Source organism: Rattus norvegicus, chromosome 1 (assembly GCF_036323735.1).
Source record: "Rattus norvegicus strain BN/NHsdMcwi chromosome 1, GRCr8, whole genome shotgun sequence".
In the NCBI taxonomy this organism is placed as follows: Eukaryota; Metazoa; Chordata; class Mammalia; order Rodentia; family Muridae; genus Rattus; species Rattus norvegicus.
The window spans coordinates 181,096,671-181,124,500 of NC_086019.1; the positions used below are offsets into that span (position 1 = coordinate 181,096,671).

Below are 27,830 nucleotides of genomic sequence, written 5' to 3' on the forward strand. Positions count from 1 at the left end.
TGCAAATAGGAGGCAGAAATGGAACACTGGAGTCTTTTGAAACCTCAAAGTCCATCCCCAAGGAAACAATCTTTCAATAGGACCATATTTCCTAACCCTTCCCAAACAGTTCCACCAGCTGGAGACCAAGTATTCAAATGTATGAGCCTCTGCGGCCATTCTCAGTCAAACCACCACAGAGTCCAACCTGAGTTACACCAGCCCCATCTCAAAAATCAAACAATAAAAATAATCCTGTCTACATCACTCCTATATCAAAGAAGAAGTCTCAGAGACCTTTGAGATGAAATGCAGTGGCAATGGGAACAGCTCATATCCTAGCCTGACAGGAGAGGTTAACAAGGTGCCGAGAGGCAAATTCATAGCCCGTTTTCAAAGCAAGGTAGCTTTTGATCTGAAACATAGATGATGAAAGTGGAAAAAGTGAGAGGCTAATTTTTCCTTTTAAAACAAGTCACTGAGGATACACTAAAATAAGAAAGGGAGAATCCTGAAAGAAAAAATGGAAAAGGTTGAATCAGGATCCAAATGAGGTAGTTTCAATTTATGAAAGTCCTTAATAGCTCAGGCCACTGGGATGAAAGTTTTTCAATGAGATTCCTATATTTATTTTATTAAAAATTCATCTCTTTCCCTGTTTTATTAAACATCTTGGAAAATCAGGGGATGGGGAAGAGAACCATGAACAGACCATCATGTATCTTGAAGTTTTACAGAGTTTCTTGGGAGTCTACTGCACATATCCTTCAGCAAAACCATTCTTTCTCCTGTAGTGGCATTGGGGTCTTCAACTCCCCTGCAAACTGACCACACCAACACAGACTTTCCTTCATCCCTGCGTCAAAGGTTCCTGTGTCCTATACCCTACTTCTGCTCGTTTCCTCTCTCTTTTCCTCTCTTTCTTTCTCTTTCCCTTCTTTCTTCCATTTTTCTCTCTCCTCCTTTCTCTTTCTCTCTTTTTTCCTTCTTCCCCTCTCCTCCTTTCTGCAGTACTGCAGATAGAACCCAGGCCTTCATTCATGCTAGCTAGGCAACCACTCTACCATTAGCAACATCCCTAGACCCAGATGTTGGAAACATTAACAGCTTGGCACGTGACCAGATTAATAATACATTAATAATACATGGCAGTTTCTTTCTTCCTTCCTTCCTTCCTTTCTTTCTTTCTTCCTTCCTTTCTTTCTTTCTCTCTTCTCCTCCTCCTTCTCCTTCTCCTTCTCCTCTTCCTCTTCCTCAACATCCTCCTTCTCTTCTTCCTCCCCCTCCTTCATCTTTGAGACAGCAACTCATGCAGCCCATGCTAGCCTTGAACTCATTCTGTAGCTAAGACTGGTCTCAGACTTGCAATCTTCCTGCCTCAGTCTCCTGATTAGCTAGGATGGTAAGCCTGTGCCCCAGACCCAGCTCTTCTGGGTATTTGTATTTGATAGTGGTGCTCTGTCCACCCCAGCATGGTACCATCATCCCAAGTTGGTGGGAGCTTGCTATGCTTGTATCCTGTTTTTCCATGATGGAGCAGGGCAAAGTGATAGAACATTAGCCAATAGTAAGTGTTCAGAAAATGCTTTTATTCATGAGGCAAGAACTATGTGACCCTGCTTTCAGAGGCTCAAGGCATAGCTCCATGGTGGAACACTCACTTGCCCAGCATGTGTAATGTTATGGTTTCCATCCCTAGTGACATCCAAAGTGTGTGTGTGTGTGTGTGTGTGTGTGTGTGTGTGTGTGTGTGTGTGTGTAAGACCCAACATACTTTAGATCCTTTAGAGTCAACTCTTGTTATGTGGTCTCCTGTCAGCTTCTTAAATGTTCTGATTGCATTTTGAGACTGAGTTCTTAGAACCTGGTGTGTAGAACATTGATACACTGATACTGATGTTGGGGCTGATAATAAGGATGGGCTGAATATGTGGCTTGGCTGGTAGTGCTTGCCTAGCATGAATGAAGCCCTGGGAAAGGCACTAACTGGGCATGGCAGGACATGCTTAGAATCCTAGTATCTGGAGTGGAGGCAGGAGGATGAGAGGGTCAAGATCATTCTTGGCTGCATTGTGAGTTTGAGATCAGTCTGGCCTACATGAAATATTTCATAGACAGACAGATAGAACTACACAAGGAGAGAGAGAGAGAGAGGGAGAGAGAGAGAGAGAGAGAGAGAGAGAGAGAGAGAGAGAGAGAGATATGAGATGATAGTATTAAGCTAGCCACATGCCATGTGTTTTTCAGTTAATGCCTCTGACACCCTGTCATGTGAGTCTTAACACAGCTGTTGCATGGTCAGTCTGTGGATGCAGGAAGTGATATGCAGAGAGGGGAGCTAATCCAGCAGAGTCGCACAGCTGGTTAACGAAAGGTCTGCATCACCCCTCAGCCTGGCTCATGGAGCCACGTTCTTCCTGTTCTCATCACAGATGCTGGATTCTCTCATCGGGCTTTGGGACTGACTGGAGATAGGTGAACCTGGGGATAGAATTCTTCACTGTCCCCTTCGGCCTGTGATGGGGCATCGGGTATATGTCTAGCCTGCTTGACCCTCCTCAGCAGATTGTTCTCTTAGTCTCCATCTTGAAAGAATAATTCTCAGGTTTCTGAAAACTGGACAAGGGAAGAGCTGTGGCTGTAGTCAGAACTATCACCCTATCTGAGACCCACCTCCATTTCAGAAGAACTTTGGTGTGTGTGTGTGTGTGTGTGTGTGTGTGTGTGTGTGTGTGTGTTGTGTGTGTGTGTGTGTGTGTGTGTTTGTAAGAAAGCACGAGTGTCATTTTTTATTCCATGCCACAATGTCTCTGTTCATCTCAGTTGGAGCACACAGTACAATGGAGTGGGGAGTGGAAAGCACAAGGTCTTTGAAACTGAGCTACCTCAGTTCAAGTCCTGGCTCTGCCACTTACCATCTGTGTGACTGTAGAGATATGCACAGGACCTCAGCTGCTTCATCAGGAAAATGGGTGCATGGGGCCTACCTACTGCAGAGAGTTCTGTGGAGAGGTGAAGTGAGTGGACATTTTATTTTATTGAGCATGTGCCCAGATACGTGTTGCATACTGTAAAGTGCTTACTTATTGTTATAGGTAGTGATAGTCCCAGGATAAAGGAGGGGGTGGGGGGAACATGTTTAGTGAATAGATTTTTAAGTTCTAGAATGAGTTTTATGAAAGGCAGGCATTTCTTTTGCATCAAACCATATTCTTTTGCTCCAGAACTGTGTTAAACCCAAGCTTCATCTACTAGGGATGGGGCCTCTGACTTCAGGAGAAAGACCTCAGTGTCTCTCTGAGGCTGTGTAGTGTGCTGGGCAGTTTTAAACTTGTTGTGTTGTTAATTCATTGTCTCAGTCCTGAGACCCAGAACTTTTTAAGGACCCCACTTCAGAGTCTGTCCCTATTTTCCAAAGGGTTGAGGACTAGCCTTTTTCTCTCTGGGATGAAGAAATGTTTCTGAAGACAGCCTTGCATTTTCCCACAGAAAGCACTGACAGTCTTTGCCAAGTCTCAAGCGTCTCCGACTTCAAATTCAGCAGACAGGCAGTGTTTCTGGGCAGCCCTCCCAACACCCCCTCTTCTGTAGAACTCAGTGTTTTCATGGCCTATGTGGTTCTGTACTGCAAGACCCAACCCCAGCCTGGCATAGGGGTGGGAATTCTGAGCCCTATTTCCCATTTGGATTGCATGGAGTTAGACACTTTGTCCCAGAGCTGAGTGAGTCAGGCAGGCTAGGGCAGACAACGCCTAGGACATGTTCCCTGGGGACTTCCCATTTGTCCCTGAGCCCTTTGCTGAGCTGGGCAGGGAAAGGTGGGCTTCGGAGGTTGTAAAGAAGGCAGAATCTACACTAGGCCTCCTGGCAGCTTGAGCAGGGCTGTTGGGCAGAGTCCAGAAACCCTCTTGCTGACAGTGACAGTCTATGAGTTTGCAGAGAAGCAGGGCCGTGAATAATTAATTGATCCTGCTAACTGAGTTGTGAAAAGCATTTTCGGAGAGTCCTATCTGCATATTCTCTGGGGAAGGAGACAGGAGTGAGGCTGCCTTCTCCAGCCCAGGGATACTGAATCTCCTCATGTCTGGTCTGGAGAACCAGGCTGTGGCTCCTGTGCTTGACAACTGTGTGGTTGGCCTAGCTCTGGGAACAGTGTGGGCAGCTGAGCTCTGACTGGATCAGGGTGTTGCCACAGAGGGTTGGTGAGTCCCCATCTTGGGTCTCAGGTGGTGTAGTTCTGAGGGACCTTGAATCTTTAAAGGAGAGACTTGAAGAGACTCCTGAGCCTTCTATTTCCCTGCATGAGTAGCTGTAGAAGCTGGAGGGGTGTGGGTGTTTCTGGAAGCAAGACTGACCTTCTGACTCACCATGGTTGCTGAATGTGGCTGTCTGGGCTTCCTAAGCCTGTTTTGTGTCTGAACAGGCAACACTTGCTTCTCAGTAGGAATGGAGATCCACAGTTGAACCCATGGCACAATGCCCTGCCCCTTGTGCTTGTGTTGGTAGGATCAATCTCTCGGTCCTTCCCTGCCTCAGAGCACAGTATGGGTAATGGGATCTCAGAGGGCCCTCTTTGGAAAAATGGTTGTGAAGCCTAACTAGGTTGCTGTTATTTAATTGCCTTTGTGTCCTCGTGATTCACTCCCTGACAAGCAAACTAAGGAGGAGAGGTTCATTTATATCTCGGTTCCAGAGGGTTCTGACAGTTACAGCTGGTGGATCACATCAGAGAGGGAGGAGCATGTGGTGAAGGCTGTTCCCATCATGGAGGGCAAGGAAGCCGGGGGTGGGAGTAGGGTAGGAAGTAGCTAGAGATAATATGCCCATGTACATGTCCAGAACCTGCCCAGGAACCCAGTTCCTCTGGGTAGGCTCTACCTCTTGAAGGCTTCACAATCTGAAATAGTGGCACCTGTTGAGGACCAAGTGTCAAATCTGAGTCCGTGGGCCGGGGTGTTGTAGACTAAAACCATGTGTTTTTTTTTCAAATACAAACATATAACTATTTTCTTATCTAAAGTACCACTGGTGTCAGTGTCTCATGAAGTTCTTATCATGAAGGGAGTTTGAGATGGGCTGGGTAGGCAAGACACAACAGAGGTACCATAGTTGCTTATAACAGAAAGACCTGGGTCTTTCCATACTACTTTGCTTAATGCTGCTGGAATCATTGGGGCGTCATGGCCCTAGTGCAAAATATGGTGACAATAATACTGTATCTTCTATTGGGCAATTGTCATTCATTCTTCATTAAAAAATGATTATCAAGCACATAGCGCCTGTGTGGCATTACCCAAAGATAAATTTTATATGTCTATTCTACATATCTATATCTATATCTATATCTACACATATATATACATACATATATATAAATTAGTGTGTACATCTTTGTGAGTAGACACACATTTGTTGTATAAGCATTCCACAGCCCATGTGTGGATGTCAGAGGACAACTTTGGGAATCAGTTTTCACCTTCCATCATGTAGGCCCTGGGGATAAACTGGAGTTTTTTCTCTTAGTAACAACCATCTTCACCCCGACCGAGCCCTTTTGCTTGCCGAAGGATGAAATATTTTGATGAACTAGAGGTCTCTTCCTTGTAGCTGGGAGAGAACAAATCATAAACAAGAAGCATTTTACTGGATCCACAAATGCTCTACAGCAGGGCAGGTAGACACTCTGTTGGGGGAAGGGATAGAGGCTGTTTTCAGCTCAACAAGCCACAAGATTTCCAAAGCAACCCCTCAACTGCACTCTTACAGTTTGAAGGCTTAGTGGTGCATGAGTCACTGTGCACAGCTGTGTTTCAATAAAACTTTATTGAATATCCTGATGTGGGTGAGGGTGTTAGAAGAGTGTGTGCTCCAGGAAAACAGAGAAAGGCCCTGGGAAGATGCAGTTCTAGCAGATGATTCCCACAGGGAGCCAGGGCATGCCGATAGGTAGATGTGCTGTGCCATGGAGGGTATTGGAGTGGGAGCTTTGCTCACCCTCTCACCTAGGGTCTATTTCCATCAGTATTTATAAAGGACTTAGTCTGTGCCAGCAGATTAAAAGAAATGGTGAGTCTCTGGGAGTGACGGGCCTTGATGATTGACAACATGGAAATCAGGTCAGTCTAGGGGATGATCCACACTCTTAGGATGCCGAAAGAAGCTGGGGACCAAGGATGACAAAGGTGAGCTAAGGACAGCTTGGAGGGATGCCCAGGACACCAGGAGTTAGCAACTTTCCCCTTGAAGGAGAAGATGTATCCAGTGGGGCAACCAGGTAGGAGGGATGGAAGGTGGATGTACTTGGGGTATATGGAAGGCAGAGTAAGCTATGAGGTGAGGCCTCACAGATTTAAAGTTTAATGGTGAGGCTTTAAGGGTGAGGCTAAGACAGGGAACCTAGCTGATGGGGTGCCACTGGGGTGCTTGAAGTGCGGAAGTGGTCTGCTTGGAAGTGGTGAAGAATCCATCTGCTCCATGCATACTGATGAAAGACAGAATTCAGCATGTGGATTGGGGATTTAGCTCAGTGGCATAGCACTACCCTAGGAAGTGCAAGGTCTTAGGTTTAGTCCTCTGCTCTCTGTAGGGATTGGGGGGAGGGAAGAGAAATACAAGATGAACTTGTGCTGTCCAAGCCAACTGTGAGCGTGCTCAGGAAACCTTTGCCCTCTAGCTGGGGACTTGCAAGGTGCAAACTTCTGGGGCTGATGCATGAAAGGTACACGATGTCTTCCAGACTCTTACTTGCAACAGAAGCTAAAATGTCTAAGGCAGTTGTGGCAGAACACAACTGGGGTTCCAGCACTGAGGAGAAGGAAGCAGATGAATCATAGGTTCAAGTTCAGCTTGCTCTACATAACATTCCTCTGGCTAGTTTAAGTGCTTTGGTAGCTGTCAAAAGAAGTTCAGAGTGGGTGGAGGGAGATGAGTCAGGAAGCTTTGGGAGTAGTCAGGTGAGGGTCCATAGTGGCCAACATGAATTTTTCTGTGGTGTGGTAAGGGTTAAGTCTATTACCTCAGTTTAGTGTGTGAGAATGTGTGTGTGTGTGTGTGTGTGTGTGTGTGTGTGTGTGTGTGTGTGTGTGTGTGTGTGTAGGTATTTATACATGGGCCTGGAAGTGGCCTTAGATGCTGCCTACCTTGGCTGTTCAATAATTTTTAAATTTAATTTAATTTTACTTTTTTTGAGACAGGGCTTCTCATTAGCCTTGAACTCACTGATTTGGCTATGCCGATTGACCAATAAGCCTCAGGAAATGGCTTCTGCCTTCCCAGCACTGAGATTATAGGTGCTTGGTTGTTTGGTCGCTTGCTGGGATAACATGGACTCTTCCCATGGAACCCTGGTCCTCATCCTTTCACAGCAAGCACTTGACCAGCTGAGCCATCGCCTCTGGACCAGCCTCGGGTATTGAAGACCTCTCTGCCACTGATTTAAATTAGCTCAGTCAGTTCTGATCCAACTGCTTTGGGAGGTAAAGATGCCCTGGGAGGAGATAGAAGCAGAGAATGGTTGCTGTCCTTGGAGCTTAGGATGGGACGTGTGGAGGCTGGGTAACAGGCACCAACATAGTTACATAGTGGGAAGGAGTGAGGCTACTTGTTCAGAGGTTCCTGACATAAATGACACAGGGATTGGAGAAATGTGAATAGCCTTGATGTGCTTACTACACAGGGTATTGTGCACACATTAAATGATCACACTACACCCAAGTAGGAAGGTCTAGGTAGCCTCTGGGCATGTGTTCTCTAGGAGTGGCTTCACGGTCCCCCAGGAAGCTTCATCAGCATTGTCCTCAAAGCTAGTCTAAATGTGTGAGCTCCCAGACAGACAAAGTCAAATTTCCCATTTACGTGATTTTGTGTGTTCCAGGGTCTCATATATCCCAGGCTGACCTCAAATTGGCTGACCTTAAATGTAGTTCAAATGAGCTTTGATCTCCCTAGTGCTGGAATGATGGGTGTGTACCATCCACACCAGTTTATTGGGTGCTGGGGATTGAACTCAGAGCCTTGTGAACCATAGGCAAGTGCTCTACCTCCTTGAGCTACAGTCCCAAGCCAGCCTCTCAAGTGTTGCTTATACACGTAGATGCTGAAGGGCCATTGTATAGGGGGAGTCTTTCAGGTACAATGGTAGGGGGTTGAGGAGGAACCTGCGAGTCAGTATTTCGGAAGAAATTCTGTAGAAGCATCCATTCTATTTTAATGTTACTGAGGCTAGTGTGAAACAGGGTGTGACCATTAGAAAGAGGAAGACAGCTTTGGTTACTGATACCAGTAGGTGGTATGGAGTTTGGAATATCATAAAAAGGTCAGGTTGCTTTAGAGATGGCAATTCAGATCCTGACTTCTGTCTTGGTTCTGACTGGGTTACCAGAGACATGTACACTTGAGACTCCTGCCTGGGAGGGTGCCCAGAGGATAAGGGCCAATGCTTATTGACCACTAATTGTAGCTAGGTGCCACTTGGAATACTGGCTGTTTGTCATAGTTTAGTCACCAGAGTCATTCTGTATAACAGGGCTATGTCCATTTTATTTAGGAGGAAACCAAGGCACTTAAGGAAACCAAGAGGCTTAAAAAAAAATTAACCAGCATTGCTTTGTGAGGATGCGGCAGAGGTGGGATTCAAACAAGGATTACTGCTCTCACCAACCTACACAGTGCTACCTTACCCATCATGCAACTCTCCCTGGTGGGCTTTCTCTAGGCTGTACAACCCCTCTGGCACATGTCCACCAATAAGGTGGCCTGAGAATATATTCAGAAAGTGTGACCGGAATGCTGAAATTTGTGGTGCATTTTTATAATCTTAGCCTTCAGAAGGTTGAGACGGGAGGACTGCGGGTTTGAGGTCAGCCTGGGATACATAGCAAGTTTCAGTATTAATAAGGGGTGTGAGAGCTGAAGTGACTCTGCTGGTAAAGTGGTTGCCCAGCATGTGTGAAGCCTCAGGTTCAACCCCCAGCATGGCATGAACTGGGCATGTCCAAGAGGTGAAAGCAGGAGGATCAGGAGTTTATGGTCATCCTTAACAATCTGAGCTACACAAAGCCATCCTTTGTTTCTTCGTTTGTTTGTTTTTAAAAAAGTAATGATGAAATTGGCTAAGTTCTGGGTTTACTACTCTTCTCTCTTTTTTTAAAATGAGGAGTGCTTGGTTTTACTGTTGGGCTTCACTTTTCAAGTGAATTTTGCTTCTTGGTTAGACTAGACTGCACAGCAGTGTGACAGTGTGAGAGTGACTGTGTGACCAGAGGGAGCCAGCTTCCATCCCAGGGGGCATTTCTGGAAACTGGCTACATTGAGTCTCTGTGCCCCCCATGGCCAGGACTGCCTCCCAAAATCTGTTACCACCATTTCTATGGAGATGACTTGGAGTGTGTGTGTGTGTGTGTGTGTGTGTGTGTGTGTGTGTGTGTGTGTTCATGTATATGCATGTGTATTAAGGAATTTTGTAATGTCTGACTCTTTACTAGATAGTTAAGCATCAGCAGTGTCAGGGAATTGATTTTCTTTATTATAGTTTGAGCATCCCCAGTTCTAAGACAATTACTCTAAATCTGAGCATTTTGAAGCTACAAATAGAAAATCCCATACCATAAAGCTTTGCCTCATGCGACACAACTATTAGAGAGTTATATCTGGGGCTGAGGAGGTGGTGCTTGAGGTAGGGGTGAGGTTAGAGGCCACAGGGATTAAAGAATTGACTGCTTGTCATAGTTTGCTTTCCTATTGTAATAAACACCATGACCAAAAGCAACTGATGAGAGGTTTATTTGGCTTGTACTTCCAGGTCAGAGTTCATCATTGATGGAAGTCAGGGTTGAAACTGAAGCAGAAACCTTCAGGGAGTGCTGTTTGCTGGCTTGTTCACTGACTTTTACTCTGCTAGCTTTCATATACAGTTCAGGACCACCTGCCTAAGGATGGTGCTGCCCACAGTGGACTAGGCTCTTTATAACCATCAACACTCAAGACAATTGTTCACTAACCCTGACCACAGGCCAATATAATCTGGGCAATTCCTCAGTTGGCGTTCCCTCTTCCCAGGTGATTTCAGGTTGTACCAAGTTGTCAGTAAAAACTCACTAGCATACAGGTCTTCCAGGGGACCCTAATTCTGTTCCCAGTACCCACACTGGCTGGTCCACAACCCTCTTTAACTCCATACATACATGCTCCCCTCTGTCCTCTGAGGCACCTGCACTCATGTGCACATATCCCATAGACACACATGCATACAGTTAATTAAAATAAAATCAAATGTTATATAGTATCAGCTTCAGGTGAGAGGTACTGATGGGTTGGTTCTAGGCTTAGACTTGTATGTGTCACTATATATGTTCAAATATTCAAACACAAAACCCCAAGTCTGAAATATTCCTTAACACTTGGAATGAATGCTAGAACAGATAAATACAATAATATAATAAAGTAATTTATATATTACAAAATACTGCACCACATATAATACATATTAATAGCATAAGCCACACTAACAGTGGCAGTCTCATAGACACTGGCTGAGCATCCTCTTTTTGCCAGGCCCATGTTCAGCCTGTTGAATGTCAATGAGCTCCAGTCTTAGTCTATTTCAGAGTCCTTTCGGATCCCTGCCTGAGGTCCACCAGTCAGCCTCAACTCTGCACTCTCAGGTCTTGAACACTGAGCCTAGTCACCTCGTGGAGAGTGAATCCTCTACATGCTGGTCTTCTACATGAAGAAGCCGAGGCCCACAGAGCAGCTCATGTAGTAGGGTCATTGGCTTTGGTGTTTTCTTCTGTTCTTGGAATAACTAAAGATGCAATGGAGATGAATGGTTGTAGAGGGGCTGGAGAAGCAGGGAGAACCGCAAAGATCTATGGGACGGTACTACAGTTTTCCCAGCTCTTGCTGGGGCAGGCAGCGCCTGCCCCCTCCCACGTAGTAGGTGAGCACACCAGTTCCCTGGGAATCCAAACAAAGGAACATGAGTGTGTCAATGGATCTACCTACAAAAGGTGGGGTACACCAGCTTAAACAGCCTTCAAAGGGAGAGTCCATGGTCCTTTCTTTCCCATCTGCCTGTGGCTGCCAGCTCCAAGTATCACAGTTTGACAAAAGTGTTCTCACTCAGTTCTCCTGAAAGATGGGAATATTCATGTGTGTGTGTGTGTGTGTGTGTGTGTGTGTGTGTGTGTGTGTGTGTGTGTGTGTGTGTGTACACATGCGTAACTTCACCCAGGCTGGCGTATAATGGCCTTGCTTAAAGACTATGAAGATTATGTGAATAAGTCAGGGCTGGAACTCTGTTAGAGTGCTTGCCCAACACTCATGATGTCCCAGAGTTCCATCTCCAGCTCCACAAAAATCTATCAGGTACTATGATAGAACGAAGCAGATAACTAGAATAGCTAAGCTGTACTTATTCAGTAACTCAGTAGAATGCAGACTTCGAAGTTTGGGATTTGGACTTGGACCAGTGAAACAGCCTGTCCTCCCATTGGACCTCGCAGTGGCAGAAACCTCAGCCATAGTACCAACCAGCCCAGGGGTCATGAGGGGCAAGAGCCAACAGCCAGTGCTCTGCAGTGCCCTGTCCTGGATGCTAGGTCTGTTTGGTATACTCAACACACTTCCTGAGTAAGATATATTCAAGTTAGAATGGTTTATAGGATGTAAAGTTTCACAGCATCTTTGTGTGAGTTTTTGTACATGTGTGTTCCTGTTTGCAATAATGTAAAGGGTCACCGTGTCTTTGTGTGAGTCTGTACATGTGTGTGCCTGTGTGGGATGTAAAGTGTCGCAGTGTCTTTGTGTGAGTTTGTGCACACGTGTGTGCCTGTTTACCTGGCGTGCTTAATTTTAGGAATTACCTCATGATAGAAGCTAAGAAGTTTCCCGGGCAATCTGGAGTTTCCATCAGCAATCTGGAGACTTAGGAAAGCTAATGTTTTGTTTCAGTCTGAGAATTCTCAGCCTGCAGTTACAGGAGGAGCTAATTCTAGGCCAAAGATGGGGGTGAGTCGTGTCCACACTTGGGAAATTGGGCAGTCAGAGCCGGCTTACCCAGGTAGCCTCTTTACTCTGTGAGGACTTCCACTGATTGGGAGAGACACACCCCTGTTAGGCATGGCAGGCTACTTCACTTAATCAGATGAATAAACATGGGTTTACTGTAAGTGATAATCTCATCCAGAAACACCCTCACGAACACCAGAATCACATTTAACCAAAGATCTGGGAACCCGTTACCCAGTTAGCGCAGAATTAAATGGCCCAGCGTGGGCAGGCAAAGCGGACTTACAAACTTTGGGTATTTAATCTGCACAGTTCATTTTTGGATCATGTGTGGAGGGCCGTTGCAGAAGGCTGGATCTTTATCCTTCCTTTTTGATATGATCCTATCTTTATCTCCAGCCATTATCTGCCACTTACTATAGCAAGGGACTTCCTGAGGGAAGGCTTAATCTCACTCATTATCTATTCCTGCCATTGCTATTTAGAGCACTTGATACAGAAGAACAAGAGGAAATAGGAACTCCAGGAGAAATTCTGAATGAAGGCAGGACTTTAAGGACCTAAGACAAACTAAAACAAAACACTCAAAAGCTGCTCCCTTGGGCGCTCACGAGTAAGGTGTGTTCAAGGCTTGCACACTGGCTGGTCCTGTGTTAGCCACTCACTCTGTCCATCTCTGACTCAACTGCAAAGAGTGCTCACTGCTCGCAGATGCAAGTGAGCCAGAGCTACCTTCTACTTCCACTGTGGCAGCAGTGCCTGTCTTCTCGCCAGTCCACCCCTTCCCCCATTGCCTCATCCTAGGGCTCTCTCTGGCTCTCTCTCCTCCTGTGCCTCTGCCTCCTCTTCCTTCTCCTCCTGTGCCTCTGCCTCCTCTTCCTCCTTCCTCCTTTCATTTTCTCTCTCCCCTCCCTTGCGGGCCCTCTATTTTTACTTTTCTCTCCATCTCCTTTCTCCCTTTCTCTCTTCTCCCTCATTCCCCCTCTCTAGAACACAGACCTGTTTAAATCTCTCTTCATTTCTCTCACTTCTTTTCTGTTCCCCTCCTCTTTTATTCCTTTTCCTCCCCTCCCCCATCTCTCTCCCTCTCTTCCTCTGTCCCTTCTCCTCTCTCAGCTCCATTTCTCTCCCTTTCCCTCTCTTCCTTCCTCCCTCCCATGCCCCCCTCCTCTTCGTTCTTCCTTTTTCTTCCCCATTTTGCAGTTCTGGGAACCCAGGGCTTTGGGCCTGCCAGGCTGCTGCTCTGCCACTGAGCCACACCCGACCTCTCTTGGCTTCTTTGAGCGTAGGCTGGAGCCTGAGCTCCGAGCTCCCCCCTGCTCCTTTTGCACAGTTGAAGGGCATTCCATTTCTTCATCAATTTTTGTGAAAATGTTCTTGGGTGTGTGAGCCTTTCCGCTGAGCATTTACCTTTCTCTGGCACTTTTGCTTCAAGGATCCTGTTGGTAGGTATGGGTGCGCCTTCCCAAGGCAGCTCTCCAGACAGCTGCGACACTCGGCCCCTTAGCTGCTGCAGACGCTAGGAGGCCAATTTGGCTTCGAGGAAATGACGTTAAAAGTCTGGGATGGAGGAGGGAATTATTCTGCCGGATTCTCACAATCTGCCAGATTTATATTTCCACGTGTTTCGGAAAGGTTCTCCTGCCTCCAAGAATGACTTTCTAGAAATGGTAGATGGGAACAGGTTTTGAAGCCTTCTTTTTGCCATGTGTGCTCTTTCCCCAGGAGAAGGAAGGAGCCGGCAGCCTGCTTGGGCTGGTGATGTGTCTCGGGGCGCTGCTCCAAGAGGGAAGTGGTGCTGCCTTGCTCTGTGGGTATCATCACACCCCAAGTACATGTAGGTGACATGGTGCTCACTGGCAGCTCAGGGGACAGTTTCTTGGCACAGCTCCAAAAACACTTGGCTGAGATGAAAATCTCCTGTCCCTAGATGCCTTCTGGTTTTTGTGGAGCCAAATAAGATTGTAGGAGAAGGACGCTGAGTTTGGAAGTAGGTTTCTGTGGCTACCCTAGTAGAAAGCAGGCTGCTAGCTCCCCACACTGGCCCAGATGTCTCCAGAGCTCTGCCTCTGTCTAAGAAGTTATAATTTTGGCAAGCATTTTTTTTCCTCCTGCCTTGGCATAATTTTTGGTGTTCTTTGTGTAAAATGTTACAAATGTAACCTGACCACTGAAACCTATGGGAGGATGGTCTGAGTGCAGAGCTTGCCTGCTCTCAGTTTTCCTGTCTGTAAAATGGATCCGTGTGTTGTCTGCACAAAAGGATCCTCCCAGGATTTAATGAGCAAACACACAGAGACCATCCATCAGGACTCTCCTCGAAAGGTTCAGACAAGATTAACCATTCCCACCATGATTGTCAGAGTTTCTACATTCAAGGCTTTCTGGACCTTTCTCTAGGTTTTCCAAAGTAGAAAGACTAAGGCTTCATTCTTCCTGCTGCGACCTGAGCTGTGTGACTCCCTGTCCTCTGTGTGTGAGTGTCGTCAGGCACATCAGGTGTTGCTGAACTGAAATTGGACTTCTGGGCTGCTTCCCAGTTCTCTGTGCATCTCATTCCCTACAGAGCATGGAGGCCATGGGGTTGTTTGGAAATTCATTGCTATCCCTAACTCCAAGAACCCCTCCCTCCCCCACTGGGGTCCATTTCTGCTTTCCACTTTTATAGAGTGACCTCATTCTTCCCCCATAGCTTAGAAGCTGAATGTGATCACAGGAGCTTTAAATAACAAGATCAAGCCCAATTTTAGCAAACACTGACACCATCCCTACTGTGTGTTAACTGTGGGGCTTGGCAGCTGGTGGTGTCAATCAGAGCCCCAAGCCAACTGAAAAGGTTAGGGTATAATGGCTGCAGGACTCTAGAGCAATGGTTCCCAACCTGTGGGTCTGGACCCCTCTGTGTGTGGGGGCTACCTTTCACTGGGGTTGCATATCAGGTATCCTACCTATCAGATATTGATGTTATGGTTCATGATGGTAGCAAAATTACAGTTCTGACATAGCAGTGAAAGTAATTTTATGTTGGAACTGTATTAAATGGTCTCAGTGTTAGGAAGATCGAGAACCACTGATCTAGAAGCAGACAGTATTGAGGTTTGATTCCATCCACCTCTTCCCTGCCTCCATGGCTTCAGTCAGGTCGCTTCACCTCTCTGAACTTCTGGCATTTCACTCTGAGATGGGGAGAATGTGTGTACCATCACGCCCATGCCTTCAGGAGGAAAGGAACCAGGCCATCTATGTTTTGTATGTTTTGTAGTAGGTCAGTTAATGGGTATGTTAATGAGTTAATGTCCTCAGCTGCTCATGGGCAGATATGAGGAGAAAAATTCAGAAGAATCATCAGAAGACTGAGTCCTGGCGAAGCCATTAGCCTCTGTGTGTAAACAGGTGATTACACCCAGTTGTGTGCGTGCTTGTAGAGGCCAGAAGACCACCGCAGCTCTCATTCCTCAGGCACTGATCACCTAGTGTTATCAAGACAGGCTCACTTCCTGACCAGGAAATGCCAAGTCAGCTAGCTAGGCTGGCTAGCAAGTCTCCAAGGTCTCTCTCTCTTTGCCCTCCCACTGCTGGCATTTCAAGCACATGCCACCACACCTGCCTGGCCCCCCTCTGCCACCCCCCTCCCCATGTGGATTCTGGGGATTTAACTCAGACCTCTGTGCTGGGGCGTGTCCCAGTCTGCCGTGAGTATTTTAGCATACTGGATTTTCCTTTGCCCGCCGCTGGATCTTGCCAGTACATAGCAAGAGCTTTGTAAGATGCTTCATAGGGTGAGTTGGATGTACCAGTAAAGAGTCCGAGATTTGTTTTCCTCCTCCGGGACCTTTACCTCCCCAATCTCTGAAGCCAAACTTAGATGTAACCAAAACCACAGCCGCCTTCAGACAGGGACAGAGCCTGAAATAGCTCAGAGGGCCCTGTCACACGGGCGTCTAGTTTTACAGCAGCTGCCTCTGTCTTCAAAAAAAAAACCTCACTTGTGTGGTAGGAGACAGTAGTAAGGCACTGCAGCACAAGGCTGGGGAAGGGAGTTTGCTTTGAACAGAGAAGGTTCTAGAAGGACAGAGGGTCCTCCTCTTTACTAGGTTGAAGAGCCTGATTCCTGTGTGTCTTTTCACTTGCATTTCTGCCTTATCTGGAGTAATCTGTGTGGTCTGTGATTACAGAGTTTCTTGAGCATCTCCAGGGCAGACCCCAGGAAACTCAAAAGTGTACTCAACTGGATGGTCTTTCCACATGGACAACTTTGTCTTGAGTTCACTTGATGTGTGCCAACCCTCCCTCGCTGCTCCAATGGCCTCTCTAGCCGTGTGAGAGGGAATGACCAGCAGAGATGGATAGGTTTGCCATGAATGTGCAGCCAAGCACCATTGAGCACCTACTGTGTGCACCACAAGGCCTCTCATATGACTGCCTTTTATCTTCATTAATGACCATGCATCTATGGAGTATAGTCAGCGCCGCTAACATCTATTAAATTGTTGAGGGCAAGGGAGCACGAGGACCTGAGTTCAATTCCCAGAACCCATGTAAAAAAGGAAGATGTGGCAGCATGTTTGTAATCCCGGGGCTGGGGGATGGAGGCAGGAGGATCTCTGGTGGGCGTGCCAATGTTTGCACAAATGCATGCCCTTGCCCATGCGTACACACACTCATGCACTTCTAAAGAAAGTGGACCCTTGAGTCAAAGGAAACAGGCTTATGTAATGCCTCTGACCAGATCTTTACCTTATTGTCCCTCTACTCACTTTTCTTGATGAGGTTTCCATTTTCACAAGTAATGACGAGCCTCGTACCTCTTTGCCCCCCACTTCAGGGTTAAAGCAAAAGACATCTGTCAACTCACAGGTCTCCCTGGCTATTGCCAGGATGGATGAGAATGGATGGATGTGGAGTGAGGTGGTTTCTGGAAAGATCCTTGTGTGTGGATGTGAACATGCTGTGGTGTCTCCTCGAAGTCTGGGGTGTGCCTCAGTGTGGAATGGATGCATGCACCCAGCAAAATGTTTCCTGAAACATCAGTGGCACTGATAGCTTTGTGACAATCTTCAAAAGTCAATGGTGGGCAGAGGACACGGTTTCCGATTCAGAGAGGGTCACCCCAGGGCTGTCCACTCAGATAAAGCCCTGGCTCAGAAAACCCCAAACACAGTGAAGCGGACACAGTAATGGGATTTAAGCAATATTCAGTTAAGAGTAAACCCAACCCCATAAAGGCATGTCCAGGATTCAGTCTGCCAAATGAAATGTTAAAGGCGCCAAATGGATTTCTGGAAGGGATCAAAGCTAAGTCGTAGTTTGCCTGCTCATGATAAGCTTATCCAACTCTTCAGTGGGAAAGACCAGCAAGAGAGAAAGTGAAAGAAACGCCAGATCGTGGGGTACTCTGCGCTATCTCAGATAATTTTCCTTTTTAATAAGAAGGGAGAAGGAGATTACAGGCCTCTGTATGAGGCTGGCACTCCTCACCAGATACCGTTGGCTGCAAAGGAGTCACCATGGCTCAGAAGAGCCCCAGTTTCGCAGTCTTGTGGGCTTGTTTTCTGTCCCAGCACCCAGATGACTTAAGCCATTGCAAGCCGTGTGTGTGTGTGTGTGTGTGTGTGTGTGTGTGTGTGTGTGTGAGAGAGAGAGAGAGAGAGAGAGAGAGAGAGAGAGAGAGAGAGAGAGAGAGAGAGAGAGAAGCTGGTGGAAAGAAGATCCACAATAGAGGTGTCTTCTAGATCACACCTCCTAGCCTTACCTATGTTCTTTTTAATGATTTTTTCCCATTAACGGAAACCATTGCTTTTCCATAGGAAGTTATGCAGTAATGAAGCAACTTAGAGCTCTGTTCTCCTTGACTTCATTCTCTTGTGCACCCATCCAGATGTAAGTGTAACTGCAGATTCCCTTTCCAGAGTGAAAGTATCTTGTGTGTGTGTGTGTGTGTGTGTGTGTGTGTGTGTGTGTGTGTGTGTGTGTGTGATGGGCATGGCAAACATGACCCTGGGTTGGCAGGTTTTCTTTTGCTTTTCCATCAGTACAGCCAGTGGAGTGGGAGCCTCACTCCTGCTTCATGAGCCTCGTGCCTGGGTCCATCTGGGCCAGGTCTCTCAAGCTGAAGTCTCCAGTTAAGTTGGAGTTTGATGTGCTGTGTGTCAGAGCCCTGTGTGTTCTGGCGGCAGGTGAGTTGAGCATTGACCATCAAAACGTCAAGGCATTCATCTGAGACAGAGTCCTTACTTCAGTTTTAATGTGGAAAGTCAATGTGCCTTTCGTTGGGTAGTAACTGGTAAATTTGTAGGATTAATAACTGGTATAGCAAAATTAGAAAAGGAATGAGAACGTAGAACTCAGCCATCCCCTTCCCTCCCTCCCTCCCTCCCTCCCTTCCTTCCTCCTCCCCTCCCTCCCTCTCTCCTTCTCCCATTTCAGTGAGGGGATTGAACTCAGAGCCTCACACAGCATAGGCAATGCTATGTCACTGAGCTACAGCCCCAGCCTATCATCCAGAGAGCAGACGTGCTGAGGTTTGGGTTATAGACTGTGCAATTTATACATTTTATGTCTTGTCTAGGATAGTCAACTCAAAGAGCTGAGCACCCATCACCAAATGCTAGATTTAGGATGGTTTTACCAGCATAGTAAGATTTCTTATGCCTATCTGAGTTATTACCAGGCAACAAGTCACTCACTGCCTTTGACCTCAAGTTCCATTCTAGACATTTCCTCAAAAGGGAAGCCCATGCCCCGGTGGCACCCCCTTGGCTTTGTCTCTGACAGTGAGACTTGTGAGACTTGTGCGTATCTCACAGGTTATGTTATACTTGTCCATGCAATACCTGATGCACACCTGGTATAGCCGTTTTGTTGTTGTGCGTCCTGTTGCTGTGGACGGTTGCCTGTCTATGTCCCTTCAGTCGACTGTGGGAAGTGGAATTGTAGGTCATATGGCAAATTTGCGTTTATTTTGTCTTAAACCATTGAACTGTTTTCCAAAGTTGGTTACATCATTCAAGAACCATCAGCCAGTCAGTCCCTGAGTGGAATTGTCGGTTCTCATTTTACTATGAAGTAGAAGGAAGGAAGACTTAGGGAGGGCTGTGCGTGAGACCTAAAAGCTGGCACCTTCCTGAGGGAAATGGGTTGGCCCAGGGTCTTGGCAGCAATGCCGGGAGGTTCCTCAGCTCTGGTCTTATAGAAACTTCTCTAGCACAAGTCGGCGCTTCTAGACCCCAGAATGATTCAGAGTCATTATTCCTGCTACCTCTCCCAAGCTGGCCTTGCTGGCAGTGGTCCCAGCAATCTGAAAGATTCACTTTCGTAGAAGATGCTTAGGTCCACACTGTTGCTAATTTAGCGTTTATCAGGTGATGAGATTTAGCTTAGTGCCCACCTTCGAATGCATTTGTTTACCTGCATTGATCTCTCACTGTTGGCTGCTGTAACCAGAAGATGCACAGCAGTGCTTAAAAACTTTTTGCTTTCTGATAATGACAGTTCCACCCTTGATCAACAATGACATGGCGTCCACATTGGAAGATGGGCTTAAATCGCACAACTCTTTTCTTGGGTGATGATAAAATAAATTACATTTTTAGGCCGACTTCTGCTAAGCACTTCTTAACTTGGGTTTTAGTAGATTTAGATGAAGTAGATCTTCTGCTTTTTGTTGAGGGGAAGAGCGTTCTCTTGTGCTACTTAAGGTCTGAGTTGCTGCAGCGTCAGCCTGGGAGCTTGCTAGCACTGCTGATTCTCAGGCTCCACCCAAGATCTGCCAAGCCAAAGTCTGTGGTCATAAAAGCACTGGGTGATACACATACTTGTGCTAAGTATTGCTCACAAAGTCAAGGGTGTGCAAAATGTGTCCCCAAGGCCAATGTAGACGGCGCTCTGCTTCTTCCAATAAAGTAGCCATGCTCATTCAACATGGATTACTGATGGCTACAAGGCATCATACCTGCTGGATTGAGGAGTCTTCACAGTGACCACGTGACCTACAGAGTCTGTGAAAGTTAATCTTGATTGTCAACTTGATGGGATTTAGAATCACCATAGAAGCCACACTCTGAGCATGCCCATGAGGGACTATATAGATTGGGTTAGTTGATGTGGGAAGACCCACCCTCGATGTGCCTGGCAGCATGCCAGGGGCTGGTATCCCAGACTGAAGCCAGTGGCAGCATTCATTCCCCTCTGCATCCTGAGTGTGTGTGGGTGCAGTGTGGCCAGCTCCTCACTCCTCCCACCAGCCATCCCTTCCCCACCTGTCACCCTACTGTGCGCCAGAAGGAACCCTTCCTCCTTAAGATGCTTTTGTCTGGGATTTGACCTTAGCAACAGGGGAGCAGTGAGCAGAGGGTCAGGTGATGCCAGAGAATGGTTCTCTGGGATAAACTCACTTTTGCTTATTCATATATATATGTGAATATATACATTGTTATGTTTTTTAATTTAGTTTTCCAATTTTGCAATTATTACAGAGTTGGCATTATGTTAAATCTTTTCCTTAAGGTTATTTCCTAAATGATAGAAGATAGTGACTATTTGCACAGCACTTACAAGATATTGGGTAGAATGAGTAACCAATAAGTGATCAGAAGAACAGAGAGTGTGTGTGTAAATCATATGCAGGTATATGTAAGGGATGAATGTCTTGTGGATAATAAAAGGGGATCTCTCTCTCTCTCTTTCTCGTGCTTGTGTGTGTGTGTGTGTGTGTGTGTGTGTGTGTGTGTGTACACATGGGTGGAGGAGCATGTTTGTTGGAGGGAAATGGACAGCTGTGCAGACATAAGTTTATTAACGGAATTGGCTTACATAATTACAAAGGCTAAAGAAGTCTCAGGGTATTTGCCCAGCTGGCTATGGACCCAGGGAGGCTGGTCATGAGCTCCAGTCTCAGTCCAAAGGTCTGAGAACCAGAACGACTGATGATGTCAACCCTGATCTTGAGACCTGAGAAAACTGGGTGTTCCAGCTTTATTCCTGAGGCAGTGAAAGGGAAAGCTCCTCCCCCATTTCTCTTCTGTTTCAGACTCAGGGATTGGATGGCATGCAGGTCATTGGAGAAGTCCAGGCCCTTTACCCAGTCCATGAGATTGATTATCGCATCACACACAAACACACACACACACACACACACACCCCTAGAAATAATACTTAATCTAGGTGTTCCATGGCTTTGCGAGTGTATGTGTACGTGACGTGCACACACATAAGTGGGAGTGGCGGTAGGTCACACATTCTTACCATGGAATTGTCTCCCTACCTTACCCCCACCCTGCAAATCACTTGCTTTTGTTTTGCAAAGTATCCCCCTCCCAGCAAATTAGCATACCTAGCACTTAAGCAGTCCGTGTAAAGAGGAAACCCAAGTGATGTGACCCCCCTTCTTATGGAAGTCAGAGGGAAGGCCTTCCATCTTGTTTGAAACAGGGTCTAGTGTTCACTGCTGTATACGCAAGGCCTGCTGACCCAGGAGCTGACAGGACCCCTTGTCTCCGCCTCACATTTCACAGTCGGAGTGCTGGGTTGCTGATGCCTGCTAGTTCATCAGGCTTTACATGGGTTATGAGATGCAGACTCAGGTCCTCATGCATACAAGAGTTTTACTCACAGAGACGTCTCCTGAGCTGTTTTAATGACTTCTTAAACAAAACAAGAGACTCAAATCTGCTTGTGCAGAGAAGGTTTCAAAGAGAAAATTGGAATCCCTCTGGTTAAGGACCATGTTCTCACCTTATGTCTTAAGGTAATTAATTTCTCCGTAGAAGATGATACCTTTGTCTTGTCTGGGTTCGGATTTGATGTCCCTGAGCTATTGCGGTTTTTAGGCCACAGGCCACTCTGGGAAGCTTTGCATCTGGATTGCTTCCTGGATCAGGGCTGGCAGGAACTGCAGCCTGTGACCCTGCAGGTAGCTGATTGAATCTGAGTACTGCCTCCCCACTCAGCAGGACTGATGTGAGGAACATTTGTTGTAATTTCTCTCCCCCTCCCCTCTGGATGGTGGTTAATCTGGAGGCCTTTGGAAACACAAAATAAAAGAAAGAAGAATAGGGGGACCTAGTTTGGTGAGGCCAGCAGAAAACTGCCATTCTTCCCGATGTCCCTGGGCAATGGGATGGGGTTGGGGGCGGCTCATAGGTGGTTATGCAGATGGGAATGCAGAGGGATCAGAAGCTCAAATCCTCTAAGATGCTTTTAGCACCTTTTGAGAGATCAAAGGACATGTGCGAACATAATTATGACTTTAGTTAATGATGGGTTTGCAATTAGTGCTATGGTCATTTGTAGAGCATCTGCTGTGTATTGGGTATGGGCCAAGTCCCGCCCAGCTCTGGTTTCTCACAACATCCCTTTATCTGGTGGAGAGCTGTTTGAGGTCCCAACAAATAGCGGGTGAACAGCAGAACTTAGGCTCTGTCAGACTCCAGCTTAGGCTGCTCTAGGCACGAAAATGACTGGATGGGAAGTCACCAGGTTCCAGGGCAGCTTTGAAGCCTGAGCCACTGTTTCTTATAGCTGGGATGATTTTAGGTGCTAGGTAGGTGAACCTTTTAAACTATGCATTTATTATACTGGGGAGTTAGTTACCTCAGTCAGGGGAGTATTTGCTGCAAAAGCACAAGGACCTGAGTTTGATTCCCCAGCACCCAAGTGAAAAGCCAAGCAGGGCACTCTCTTCTAATCCCAACACTAGGGACTTTCAAACAGATGCATCTCTGGGCTTGCTGCCTAGCCAGCCTAGGTTAGCAGGTGAGCCCCAGGTCAAAATGAGAGTGTATGTCTCAACGTGGTCCTTAAGGAACAACACTTAGATTGTCCTCTGGCTTCCATGTGCACCTGCACACACACGTGCATGCACATGCATAATGCATTGATTGCATCTAAACTAAGTCCCAATAACAGGAATATTCAATGTGATTTTCAAGCGAATAGTTCCTTCCCCAACATGATGTGAGTCTCTTTTAAATAAACAGTGGCCTGAGTGAGACACACTATGGGCTGCTGACTGGGCAAGCCTGGAAGCATCTTGCCTGCGCAATTGGGTTAGCCTGGAGTGCAGAATTGGGGCTGGAGCAATTCGGAGGAAAGGTTCTGGCAAGGAAACAGTTCTGGGTGGACCTGCCAAGCACGCCTTTGTGTGCACATACATTGGTGCATGCGGAGTCCACAGGTTGACACTAGGTATCCTTCCCAATTGCTTTCTGCATGGTACAAAGAAACCAAAAAGCCAGGGCATGATTGGTCCTGGGTTTGGGCAGCACATGGATGATTAAAAGAAAGAAGAAAGGAAAAGGCATGGCTGATAAACATGGTGGAGGAGGTTTATTGCTGATAAGGGGGAGAGAACAGCCAGAGGCAGGCACATCTGGGAGAGTTCAGAGTGAACATGGCCATGTGAGGTAGGGAAGGAGAGGAGAGAGGAGCTGCAGACCAAGGGAGGAGGCCTGGGCCAAAAGACCAGGAGGGAAATAGAGTAGAAGAAAGGGCTAGGTAGCCGAAATGGCTGGACTATTTAGGGAAGGGTGGAGAAGTTTAGGGTAGGTATGCCAGGCATGCCCTGTAACAGGTAGGGACTGCGGGATGTTGAGAGACCCTGGTGGCCAGGTCCACTTGGATATGTCAATGGTTTCAGACCTAACCATTTCCACCTTATTCATGAGATGGGGCCCTCTCCAAACTATGGGTTCACCAATTTGGAGAGAGCAGCTGGCCAACAAGACCCAGGGATCAACCCTCTCTGCCTCCCTAGAGCCAAGGTTAGAGATAGGCTTCACATGCTCCAGTATTTGGCATTTGGCTTCTCTTGGCCTCTGTCTGTCTGTCTGTCTGTCTGTCTGTCTGTCTGTCTCTCTCTCTCTCTCTCTCTCTCTCTCTCTTTCTCTCTCTCTCTGTGTGTGTGTGTGTGTGTGTGTGTGTGTGTGTGTGTGTGTGTGCATGTATTTGACTTTGTACATATCCTGGTACACATGTACAGTGTGAAAGTCATTCTTTCAACCTGTGGGTTATGAGGATAAAACTTTACCCCCTGAACCATCTTTGCTAGCCCAGTGTACCTAGCTTTCTACGTGAGTGCTGCTGCCCGGGGGGTGGGGGAGGGTTCCCACTTCAGGTCCTAATGCTTGTTGCCCTTTCTCTGTAGAACTATTACTGAAGATACTGGCGTGGCTAACTCCTTATCATTCTGCTTCTCACTTAAAATTTATCTTCTGAGGAAGATAAGAAGGCCTTCCTCCTTGTTGCTTACAATCAGCCAAAGGCAATACAGGCATCAGTGTGCAGATGTGTGTCCATGAAACTATGTATAAAGGCATGAAGTGGGCATCTTTGGCCTACTGACTGTATATGCCAGCTCCTCCCCTCTGGTTGCCTTGTTGCCATAAGGTTTATCTCCGTCCAAAACAACCTTTTCTGTACCTAGTCCCATCTCCTTGTGTATAGAATGGAAACCCCACACACACCGGAGCTCAGTTTCCCTTGATGTACGGTGTGGCATCAGAAGTGCCTGGTGAATAGCATGTGCTTCCCGATCATCTTCTGTCCAGCTGGAGGCTGCCAAGCCCACCATGCTTGTTCCTTGTCTCCTGCAGAGCACTGGAAGCAGAGTTCAAGGCCAAGTGCCCAGGGAGAGCTGGGATCAGGTTACAGGACTACCTGGCAAGTCAGCCCAGGGAAGAAGTAGCATAGTAAAGCTGTTCTTATCGCTTCCCAAGTCAGAGTGCTGCTGCCTGGAGGGTGGCCATGGTGTCTGAGCTCTGTAAGCTCTGCTAGGGATGGAACAACAGGCCCGGCCACAGCCACTGGATGAATGAAGCACAGTTGCTAAGAGCCCTGAGTGGGCTCTGTGGGACTGGTTTCCTGTGAACATCGAACAAAGGGCCTTTCATCAATTAGGGACTGGAGAACTTCCCCACCAACTTGGGGCATCTATATCCAACTTTTAGACCTTGATCATAGTCTAATGAAGCCAGCGCCACATTCAAGGTAGAGACCAGCACCATACAGGGCCATAGGAGAGGAGGGAGCAGGCAATGTTCTGTGTGCTGGGTGGTTAGTGTCCTTATCCTCTGTGTGAGTGAGAGGAAGGGCTGTACCCTGGTGCCATATTCTCTCTCTGTTCTTCATCTTCCTGCTCCCCACCCGTGGCTGCTTTTTATTTTAAATCTACTTAACTTTTACTTAGTATCAGGCTAAGCTATGACATCCAGAAAAATGACGTTAATGAAGCCCATTTCCTCCTAATACACATCAATATTTAAATGATTATTGAAAAAGTATTTAAGAGTTTGTTCATTGAGCCCCCCTGCCTCTGACTCCTAAAAGCAGGATTCAGGTGTGCACTACCACACCCAGACAGCTTATTCGTTTCAGATTTGGAGCCATTTGCATGTAATGAGCCATCTTGGGGATGGGACCCACGTCTAAGTGTGAAGGTCATTTGTGTTCCTCTGACATGTAGCCTGTAGGTAATGTTACACGATGGTTTCTGTGCACCTGTGTTTTGACTGGAGCACATTTTTAGAGGCCAGGTGTGGGATGTTTCAAAATCATGCCATTATACAGATAGTTATTCCATAAGGTCTGGGTTTGGGAATTTTAGGTTGTGGGTGTTCCCTTTTGTTTAATGCAGGGCTTTGTTGGGCAGGATGTTGGAGGGCTCTGCTGGGAGGTTCGCGTTGGCTCTCTGTTGCTGGCCATCTTCTGAGCTGGCCTCTGCATCCTCCTGTCTGGTGTCTTCTCCTGACCCCTGTTTCTCTCGGTGCTGTGTCTTTTCTTCCTGCTGGAGTTCCTCACAGTTTGATGCCCTCGGAGGAGGGATGCTTCTTTTGTGGTGGCTGGGATCTAACTGGCTAGAAGGTAGAGATTTTTAGAAACTTCAGAGATACTGAAGAATCGTGTGTGTGTGTGTGTGTGTATGTGTGTGTGTGTGTGTGTGTGTGTATGTGTGTGTGTGTGTGTGTGTTTATAGTTAACTACTATGACTGGAAGTGTTTTCCCTCCGGGATCTGTAACTGTAATGGGTTTGGTGTTGTTCTTCCAAGTCTCATGTATTAGGAGAAGCTTGATCCTCTGTGTGTTAATGCTAGGAGATGGGAGGAGGCTCTTGATGGAAGAACAAAGAAGTAGTTTTTATCAGATGCCTGGTTATTTTTCATATGAAAATTGTTGTAAAAGTACAAGCTGATTTCAGCACCTTGAGCCCCCAGAGCTGTGATCCAAATAGACTTTTTTTCTTCGTGAAATTATCTAGCCTCAGGGATTTTATTATTGTGACAGAATAATACATTTATACAAAAATGTAATGGGATAGAGAAGGAGTTTGGAGGGGAGAGAACGCGGAGAGTAGATCTGATCAAAATGCACGCCTGCTTGAAATTGTGAGACTGGAAGAGAGAAGAAGAATGTAGAGAGAGAGAACAAGGAAGGACACCTAACACTGAGCACCATTTGACGGGTCATATGGAAGCCACTGCTGTAGAAGCTTATTAAAATACATACACGTATGAAAGAAATCCAGATGGAGTTGCTTGTCACCACGTAAAACTACAAGGGTCAGGAATGGGTTACATCTAGTGGAGTCGTTGGCCAAAGGGACTTCATCGAAGTCTGTAAATCACTCAGGCTATTGCCGAGGTTACTGGTTGCTCTCCACAAACTGATGGTAGGGCCCTGTGATGAAGCAACACTTACATATCTTACTGAACCCATAGAAGTCAGGCTGTTGCCTAAGGAGAGCCTTCAGCCCTACTAACTAGTGCTCATGGTACTGGAAGGTACTCGGCACATTACCAGAGGAGAAAACAAAACACCAACCAATGCCTTGATCTACAGTGGTGACCTGTCTGTATGGTTCACTGGTGCAATGCTGGCACAGAAGTTGTAGGGGCGACCAATCTCTATCTGATTGGATTTAAAGCCCACAGCACAAGGTGGAACTTATGCCGGACACTGTTCAAGCGCCTATGATTGGATAAACTATGGGCCTAGGGGAAAACCGATTATTTTTCTGGTAAAGCAATATAGCAATAAAATGACTCATAGATCAGTGTCTTGCTCAACCATCATCAGAGAAACTTCCTCTTGCAAGTGTATGAGAACTAACACACAGAGACCCACAGCTGGATAAGTGGAAAGTGAGAGGTTTTAGAACACTCAGTTACTCGGTTCTAAGTATAACTTAGAGTTCTTGATAACTCCATCAAGCCCTCCCCTCAGGGATCTCTGTGGAAGAGGCAGCAAAGGTGGAAAGGATTATAAGAATCAGAGGGAACGGATAACCACAAGAAACCTTTCCAAACAAGCAGGCGCTATGCACATAGGAACTTACGAACTCACGGAAACAGGCCGCGTGCACAAGGCCTGCACAGATCCAAGTCAGACAGCTCTGTGAAGGGAAGGTGAGCACGAGTCTCCCATCACTAACCAAGAGGGTATCTCCAACTGACACCCTGCAAAGGAAAATTTAGTTTTCCCCAGTGGAGCCTCACTGAGAAGGTTAACCACACTTAAGAGCAGGCCCCATGCTCAGTGATAGATGGCCAACACAGAGGGAACTTACTGAAGTTTTCGTAGATATTTTATCATACATGCCTTTGTTTGGTCGTTTTATGTCTTACTAGACTTTGGCTTGTATATCATAATATGTAGAATAACATGTAAACTAATACGTCTGATTTTGTGGGGATTTTTTTTTTTTTTGCCTTTGTGTGTGTGTGTGTTTTGTTTGCTCCCCCCCCCTTTTAAAAAATCTATTTTAGTTGCATTTTCTGTTTGCCTGTTTGTTTTCCAAAGAGAAGGAGGCCTGGAGTTGGGTGGGAGATACTGGGGGAGGGGATATCATAAAC

At 46.6% G+C, this 27,830-nt stretch overlaps 1 protein-coding gene and 1 long non-coding RNA gene across 2 annotated transcripts in view; one reads left to right on the top strand and one right to left on the bottom strand.

Moving 5' to 3' along the window:
* Positions 1 to 27,830, top strand: part of Xylt1 (xylosyltransferase 1) — a 282,826-nt gene that overhangs the window by 18,449 nt on the left and 236,547 nt on the right.
* Positions 9,744 to 13,707, bottom strand: LOC134485167 (uncharacterized). Its single transcript, XR_010063138.1, has 2 exons — positions 13,396 to 13,707; positions 9,744 to 10,932 (listed from the first exon to the last, which is right to left on the bottom strand). It is a non-coding gene; the product is annotated as an uncharacterized LOC134485167 (long non-coding RNA).